This window comes from Vitis vinifera, chromosome 13 (assembly GCF_030704535.1).
Source record: "Vitis vinifera cultivar Pinot Noir 40024 chromosome 13, ASM3070453v1".
NCBI lineage: Eukaryota > Viridiplantae > Streptophyta > Magnoliopsida > Vitales > Vitaceae > Vitis > Vitis vinifera.
Window position 1 is genome coordinate 20,192,669 of NC_081817.1, and position 9,114 is coordinate 20,201,782.

At 28.3% G+C, this 9,114-nt stretch overlaps 1 pseudogene; it reads left to right on the forward strand.

Moving 5' to 3' along the window:
- The first annotated feature begins 1,264 nt into the window (after positions 1 to 1,264).
- Positions 1,265 to 1,418, forward strand: LOC132255008 (5.8S ribosomal RNA; annotated as a pseudogene).
- The last annotated feature ends 7,696 nt before the right edge of the window (positions 1,419 to 9,114 follow it).

A 9,114-nucleotide genomic window follows, 5' to 3' on the forward strand; every position in this document is an offset into this window, starting at 1 on the left:
TAGAAGTTGATTGACCTGGCTCTTCGATAAAATTGACCTTCCATGTTCTACAAAATGAAAAATTAATGACATTCAACCAATGCTTGAACTTATCCTTAAGAACAACTTTAGTCAACATGTGCATTGGATTCTCATTTGACATAGCACCAACACATTGATAACTATCATCCTTCCTAATTGAGCCCCAAAAAAATTTAAAGATCTCCTATTCCAATAAATAATGAAAAAAAATTAAAATCTTAAAATTGATGTCCTTACCCAATTCGATGATTCTTTAGAGCAATAGAGAAAGATGCCCATATAAAGTTCTAATAGGGACATCAATTAGGAGGGATTTCATATTTAATGACATTTTTCTCAAATTTCATCTCGATGATTGGTCATGTAGTTGAATTTTTTTTCAATACCAATTTCATTTGTCCTTGATCTTTCTTTAACATATGTTTTTCATTGAATTCATCTCTGCTCACCACTTTTTTTTCTTTAATTGTTGGATCCCAAAGTCTATAGTCTTTAATCAATCCTTTTTTCAAACCCAAGGAATATATACCTTTTTTATTTTGGATTGAATTTTTTTTTCACCTATATATGAATATAAGTGCAACAATCAAATATTTCAATAGATGAAAAGTCAATTGATTTACTTGACACTTCTTTTGGAATATTGAAAATAATTGTAAAACTTGACAACTAAGTAATTACATGATAAGTTATGTTGATAGCTTTAGCCCTTAAATTCTTAAGTAACCCAATGGTTAATCTTAGCCACCTAGTCATTCCAATGGTGTTCTATTCATCTTTTCAACCACTCCATTTTGCTTTGTAATTTCTTTACATGTGATGTTAAGTAATATAAGAATTCTCGCAATACTTTGTGAACTTCTTGTTCTAATGCTCAAGTCCACTATCAAATCTAAAATATTTTATCTTCCTCCCTACTTAGTTTTCAACTTTTGTTTACCATCGATTAAATATCCTAAAAACCTCTTATTTATATTTCATGAAATACTCTCATAGTTTTATTAAATAATCACCAATGACAGACAAAATAATATATGCCACCAATGGAAGAAACTAAGCGTGTAAGATGCTAAATTACGGCCCACTCTGTATTATCCCTTTATTACAAAGATTCACAAAAGCCCTCTTGAGCGAACAACAAACTTTGGCACAAAACGCGCTAAGTAACTTGGGCGAAGCAACACGCTCCAGTTGCCTTGATCTTGGGCATGTCGGTTAGGCGCCTTTGTTTTCATACATAAAGAATTCTTGACAATGGATATCTAGGCTCTCTTATTGATGAAGAACGTCGCAAAATGCAATACTTTGTATGAATTGTAGAATCTTGTGAATCATCAAGTCTTTCAATGCAAGTTGCTCCCAAAGCCATAAGGTCAAGCATATTTACCTTGGTGTCACACACTTGTTGCCTCTCTCCCTCCTAGAGCCTTGTACTAGAGGGGTGTGGAGCGAGGGTAGACATTGGCCTCCCGTGGATGCCCTCATCCGTGATTACCCGACGATGTATGTCATGACAAGTGATGGTTTCACAAACCCCTCCCCTTCTCGTGGAGCAACTTGGTGCATTATTGCCCATTAAAATGATTTTACAAACAATTTACATGTCAAACCAGTCTCTACAAGGGCTTGTATGGTACAAGTAGACAATTCCTAATTCAAGCATTTTAAAAACTATTAACAAATCTACTTTTGATTTATTACCTTCATTTCGCAACTTTAAGAACACTAGTTACACTTGTAGGCTTCTTTGATTTGTTTTTTTTTTTCTTCATTTTTTAGGTCTTTTTCAAAATTTCATAAATTTTATGATATACCCCTTTTTGTGATAGTAGTAGTGATACTCTATGTCTTGCCTTAGGTTCTTGGAATTATTTCTATTCAATAATCTTCCTTTATAATGATCTCTTCCCTTTTTCCATGTAGTCCTTTCTTTATTGTTTTCCACCAAAAGTTTAATTCTTTTTGTCCTATGGTCTTTTCTTTAAATATTAACCCAAATTGCAAATCCAGTGTTGTAGTAGATCTGTATTTTCTATCATACATGAACCATAAAACTTTACACATAACTTGTTCAACAAGTTTCTCACCATGTACTAAAATCAAGCAATGTGCCCTTCATACTTCTTAAATAGTTGCAATGTACATTTGTTATTTAACAATGTTAGCTTTAATGAATGGAAGTGTCATGTGCTCAACACACGAGGGTAAATTTGTAATTTCATATATATATATATATATATATATATATATATATATATATATATATATATATATATATATATTGCAATTTTGTGAGTATTTTAAACCCACTTGTGGAATTAACTCTTTTCTTTTTTAAGTTATTTGATTAAGAGGACGAAATAGTCTCAAATTTGTAAATATAAACCTATATATATTTTAGCCTTAAAAAAAGATCAATTTTTAACAAAAATGTCTTTCATGTTTTCCTGTCAAAATAACACTTTCTTCTAAAATTTATATTAAAATAATCCAAATATTGAAGAGTATTTATGTTGGAAATGAGTTATTTTTCAAATTCAAACATAGAAGAAGTTATTTTTGCAAATTTGGGATTATTTCATCCATCTTAATAATTAAAAAACATAAAATTACTTATATATATATATTTTTTTTTTGAAAATAAAAAATATAAGTAATTTTAACTTTTAAAGGAATCATATTGAAAATATAATGATATTTAAATATTGATTAAAAATTTTGAGGTATTAAAAAATTTAAAATTTTTTATTTTATAAGGATATAAGGTGAGCCTTATATTTGTTGGATAAAATTTTTACTTTCTATATAGAAGCTCCTATTTTTATTTATTTTTATTTCTTTTTAAAAAAAACACTGAAGCTTATTTAAAAAAAAAAATCAAAAGCACATTCAAATAAAGTCAACTCTCGAATTTAAATTGGAAAATGTTCTAACATTATGTTAAAGAATTCTTGACGCTTAGGGGTTGAATCATCCTAACTCTGATTTTTATCTATGAAATCTATGATTAACTAGAGTCTCATGCACCCATGGGATTTTGGGTCAAAATGGCATCTTTGATCATAAAATTTATACCTTTTAAGCCACTTTTGAAACTTATATTCAGTATGGCTTTTTTCTAGTAACGTGAGTGTCACATAATCCTTCCACAAAAGTAAAGCCTCAATTGACAATTGAGATTTCAGTTTTAAAATAAAACCGCAATTGTCAATTGAGGCTTCAATTAAAAAATTAAGTCTTAGTTGACGATTGAGGTTTCTTTTTTTAGTTGAAACCTCAATTGGCAAGTAAGGTTTCGGGTTAAAAATAAAGTCATAATTGATAATTGAAGCCTTAATTGGCAATTGAGGCTTCAACTTAAATTAAATATATATATATATATATATATATATATTAGTGATATGACTCCTATGTGATAATAAAAGGATCATTTTACACATTAGTTTGACAAAGTGGTTAAATTTAATATTTTTCCCATCAAAAGGGTTGTTTTAACCCAAAACTCTGCACTCATGGGTACAATTTCTCTCTTTGCTAATCTTTTTATTTTGTAGTACAAATATGAATACTTTTTCTTTGCTAATCTTCTTGTTTTGTAGAATAGACAGGGGTGGTGAGTTTAACAAACTAATACCTTTTAAATTTCCTAATTTTCAAAATGATTTGTTAGGTAAAACTCAACTTTTACTTGTTCACATATCCACATGTGATTTTTGAATAAAAAATTTGAGTTGAAGGCTAGATGGACCTGCATATCATTTGGAAAAAAAAAAAGAGGCTAACTCAAATTAAGACTTTTTGCTATAGACCAGCTTTAACCTTATTCAAGTTTTTTTTCTACATCGGAGAAAATAGGAGAAGAAATGCCTCAATCATTGTCTTTGAAGACTTAAGGTTGGTGCAAAATCAATTGGGGATGTTACACTCTAATATTGTTGAGTTAATTGAGAATAACGATGTAAAATGTATAGAGTAGACTTGCATGAAAATTAATAATAAAATTAATTTAAAAGAGAGTTTTAAATTGATAATTTAAAAAGAAAATATTTCTTAAACTCTTAATAAATTTGAAAATAAATTAAATTGAGAATTTAAAAAGGAAACATTTTCTGACTCTCTTTGAATTTTTTTTAAAATTTATCTTTCCAAAATTCTTGAAGTTTCTTAAATTTATTTTTTTATTTTTAGTAAAATACATGCTTTAAATTGAGTCTTAAGTTCACTTAAAAACTCACACACAAAAGCTATGCATTATTACTCTTTGTGCCTAACCCAAAACTCTCAGAGCTAATTTGAATTTCATTATGAAGTTTGTGAGAAATATTCACATCCTTTCAAGTCACTTAAGAGTACGATGGTGTTGCATTGTAGATATGAGATTAGTGTAGGTTGGTAGATAAATTTGTGTTTCTATTCTTGATTCAGTGGGTTGGAGTTCTACAGTCTTTGGCCTTATGGTTTTTACATCTGTAAACTCAAGATTTTATCAGTCCCTTTTCACGTAAATTGTTTCTCGATGTGGCTGAAATCTTACCTTGATTAATAAGTTTCAATTTAAGTAAAAAAAAATTATAAAAAATAAAAATTCATAACTTTGGACAAAATTTAAGAAAACTGTTAATTCATCCCCTCTTAGTAGTTCCATGACTGATTAAACTTTCACAGGTCTTTTAATAAAACATGGTTCTTATGCTCTTTCAGTTCTCCAATTTCATATGACTTATTGTACTCTTACCATTAAGTTTTCTACTCAGGAGAAATCTTGAAAACTTCTCCAATGGCAGCATAAAGAATTCTTGAACATCCTTCTTCATTTTCTCGATTACTTCTTCTGCTACCCCATGGTTTAGTAACTATTTCATTGCAGCATATTCAAATCAAAATGAAATGCTTTTCAATAAAGTAAAATTTCTTTCTATTTTTCACCAAATGACAATCCGAATGGTTTGGAAATTGAGTTGACATGATTTGAACACCAACAAAATCTATTCCATTATAATGTTATGATATCGTGAGGTAAAAATATTTAAGCAAATTAAGTGGTTTTGGGAATGGAACAATTTTGGAAAAGTGCTACCAAATAATAATAAAGACATTTAGCATGAAAACCCAAACTCATTCTGGTATTTTTGGCATCTATACCCTATAATTCAAACCTACAAGCCTTGTTTGGTTCTCGAAAATTATTAAGGAAAGAAAAAAAAATGTTAAAGAAAATGATTTTCTCATATGTGAATTACACCATAGAAAATACAAAAGAAAGTCAAATATAATTAAAATTCTTTAAAAAATGATATATTTTTTATTATTTAATATTTATATCAAATGGTTAAATAATTATATAATAGAAACTATTTAAAATAATTCAAGTTTTATGGGGGTCAAAGGTACTACTTATATTATTAAAATATAATACCTAAATTATCAAATATAATATATTTGACAAAAAAAATGCATGAAATGATAATTATTTTTAGATGAATGCTTAAAATTTGTATTTTATAAACTTGAGTTCCTATTTTATGAATTTTTTTTTCATACGAATGTATCGAAATATACTTTTCCTAATCTATTTTATAAAGAAAATCAAATTCCTTGTTTTTATTTATTTTAATCATATTGCTAAAAAATCTATCCTTTTTAGCTAATTAATATAAACATGTCTTATACAGTTTCATTTAATTAAATTTCAAAATAAAGAATAATAATAATTGAACCTTAAAATGAAAAATAAATTAAGATAATAGTTGCCACTTGAAAAAATAAAATAAAATAAAAACTATATGATTGTTAAATAGATTTAGAAAAAGATTTTATTTATTATTAATTTTTCTTGAAATCTTAATATATTAATTATCATGAGTACTTAATTGTCCTTTTTTAAAAAACACCCTTAAGGGTATTTTGAGCATTTTTGACTCACAAAGTGGGTTTATATCTTCCACAACAATCTACAAACCTTTTCTACCTTTTTAGTTCAATTATGCAAGATTTGTACCCTTTAGTCATTATCAACTCCATCCACTCCTTAAATATAATTGTTCCCTATGTTTTGTCATTCCTTTAACATTTTTTTTCCTTCTTTTAATTTATTTAATTGTCATAGGGTGGTGTATATTGACAAAGGGATTTGGAAGCCAAATTTCAAAGATGCCTACTTGAATTATTGTCCAAATCTTCATAATGATTTTTAAATTTTAAATATATTAGTTTCCCTTACTTTAATTATTTTTTAACCTCCAAGTGGATGTTAAGATACATCATATGTGGAGCGTAATTATTATTATGATGGTATTCATCCTAATGCAAATTGACTCTATGTAGAGACAATATGCAGATTGCTAGTAGATTAATGAAATTTTGTAAGGATATTTTAAGTTGAGGCATTTTAAAGATTTTACACATGTAAATCTATAAAAATAATATATAAATCTTATTTTAATTTAGTTGATAGATTAACTAATTTTAATTTTAAATTTTTATAAATCTTTACTAAATATATTTTAAAAATAATATTTTTAAAACATAATCTTTGAATTAAAACTTTGTATTTCCATGAAATCAAATAACATAAAACTAATTTTATTTTTTACAAAAATTTAAACTCTTTACAAAAAATTTCATCCCATAGAACCTTAAGACTATAAAATCTTCGATCAATCTCCTCGTCACCAAACAATTCTTCAATCTCTCCATTCTCAATCCTCCATATAAAATGATTCAAAATTGTATAAATTTATGATATATATATATAAATTTCATTTTAATTTAGTTGTTAAATGAATTAAAATTTATTTTTAATTTTTAATCTCATTTAAACAATATATTCTTAAAAGATAAGATTGGTTGTTATAAATTTTTTTGTTAGTGTTAGATATGGTACATTAAATTTTAATTCTTAACTAATAAAATAATATTGTAAAAAAAATTGAAAGTCTTGTGCATAAGATTCTAAACCTTTAAGCTATATTTGGCTCTTGGAAAATTTGAGGGAAAATGAGAAGGAAAGAAAATAGAAAGAAAAAGTAGAAAAAAAGAAAAAATGAAGGAAAATAAGAAATAAATTTAAATTTAATAAATTATTTTTATACATTTCTTCAAACTCGTTTTACTTATTTTTCTAAATTATAAAAAGATTAGTGATTCCTTCAAGTCTTCTATATTTTGGTAATTCAAAATTAGTCCTTTGAGGTATGTGTTAGCCCAATGATTCTCCTAATCATGTTTTGATTATAACAAATCATGGTTAAGTTACTAATTGATTTGAATTATAAAGAATTTCAGGTGTTAATTTGGAAATTCATTAAAGGACCTAATGAATGCAAGATCAAGACTTTTGAACGACCTTTTAATCATAGGAAACATACGTAAGATGAATGCATGAGTGTACTTAGGGTATTCATATCATTTCATACATCTTTAAAACTCGGTTTATGCATTAAAGTTACATTTCCATCAAAATCCGAGTTCTATCAAATGAACCTTAGGCAAAACATTTCAAAATTGACATATTATTTTATCTAAAGTCCTTACCTAAGTGCTAGAAGCAAAAAGACCAGAAAAAGATAGGTTTTCAGACTAAAAATGGTGAACTAGTCGAGGCACTGGCCAATCGGCTCAATCAGCTAAGGTATCGGTCTACCGATTACTCTTTCTATGTCAAGGTCCGGTTGAGAGATGTGAAAAACATTCTCTCTCTTCTAGTAGCCTTTCTTTCCTGGTTGATGGATTTGCCTTCTCAGTTAAGGTTTGGTCGAGGGTAACGGTCACCTGCCAAGCATTTAATGTTCCAACGGCTAATGAACCAGTCAACCCCCAGTTCAACCAGTTGAGACTGTTTTTTGGCTTTTTAGCTCCTGAGGTTAGAAACCTATAAATTGAGAGCTCTACCTCATTTATGAGTAAGAGAACACTTGCATTTATTTGTTTACCTACTTATTATTGCCATAAAAGCTCTCATTATTTTATTAGTGCATTAAATTTTCATTTGCATATTCTTTAGTGCACCTTAGTGATTCATCCTAGCCTTGAGTTGTATTTGAGTCATTGTTGAGCTAGGTTGAGAGATTCAAACTTGTTAATTGAGTGTTAAAACCTTCAAGTGAGTAAAGACTTGAAAAGATTGTGTAAGAGTCCATTGGAGATGGAATCCAAGTGTAAAAAGTGATTAGAAGTTTGGTTGAAACTTCAAGTATAAGTGGAACCCTCACTCGATTAGGAGCTTGAGGAGAGTGGATGTAAGTAAGGAAGTGTCGAACCACTATAAATTTGAGTTTACTTTCTATAACCTTACTTCTTTATATTTGTACTTCTTATGCTTAATTTTATTGTGTTTAAAAAGAAATTTTTTAACTTCTATTCACCTCCTCTCTTGGGTGTTTTTATCTATTTAGAATAGCCCTTTATTTTCTCAGTATGGAATAACAACAAAAAATCCTACTAGTTTGTTTTGTTGTTTTTGCTCCACCCACCTCACGACACCATGTTTGGCATCACTTCTTTGTTTTTTCTTAACTTTTTTTTTTTTTTCATTTTCTCATCACTCAATTATGGTGTTTGGCAAATAATATGGACATCGGGGTCCACCACCATCAATGATTCCATCAAGTATTCTGTATTTTGATGATTCAAAATCAATCCTTTGAAGTATGGAATAGCAACGAAAAGTCTTGCTAGTTTACTTTGTTGCTTTCGCTCCACCCACCTTACAAGACCATGTTTGTCATCACCTTTTTTGTTTTTCATTTTCTCATCACTCAATTATGGTGTTTGGCAAATAATGTGAACATCTTGGTCCACCACCATCAATGATTCCTTCATGTCTTCTATATTTTGGTAATTCAAAATTAGTCATTTGAGATATGGAATAGCAATAAAAAAATCCTACTAGTTTGTTTTGTTGCTTTTGCTCCACCCACCTTACAAGACCATGTTGGCATCACCTTTTTTGCTTTTTCTTTTGTTTTGTCATCACTCAATTATGGTGTTTGGCAAATAATGTGGACATCTGGTCCACCACCATCAATGATTCCTTCAAGTCTTTTGTATTTTGGTAATTCAAAATTTGTCCTTTAAGGTATGGAATAGCAATGA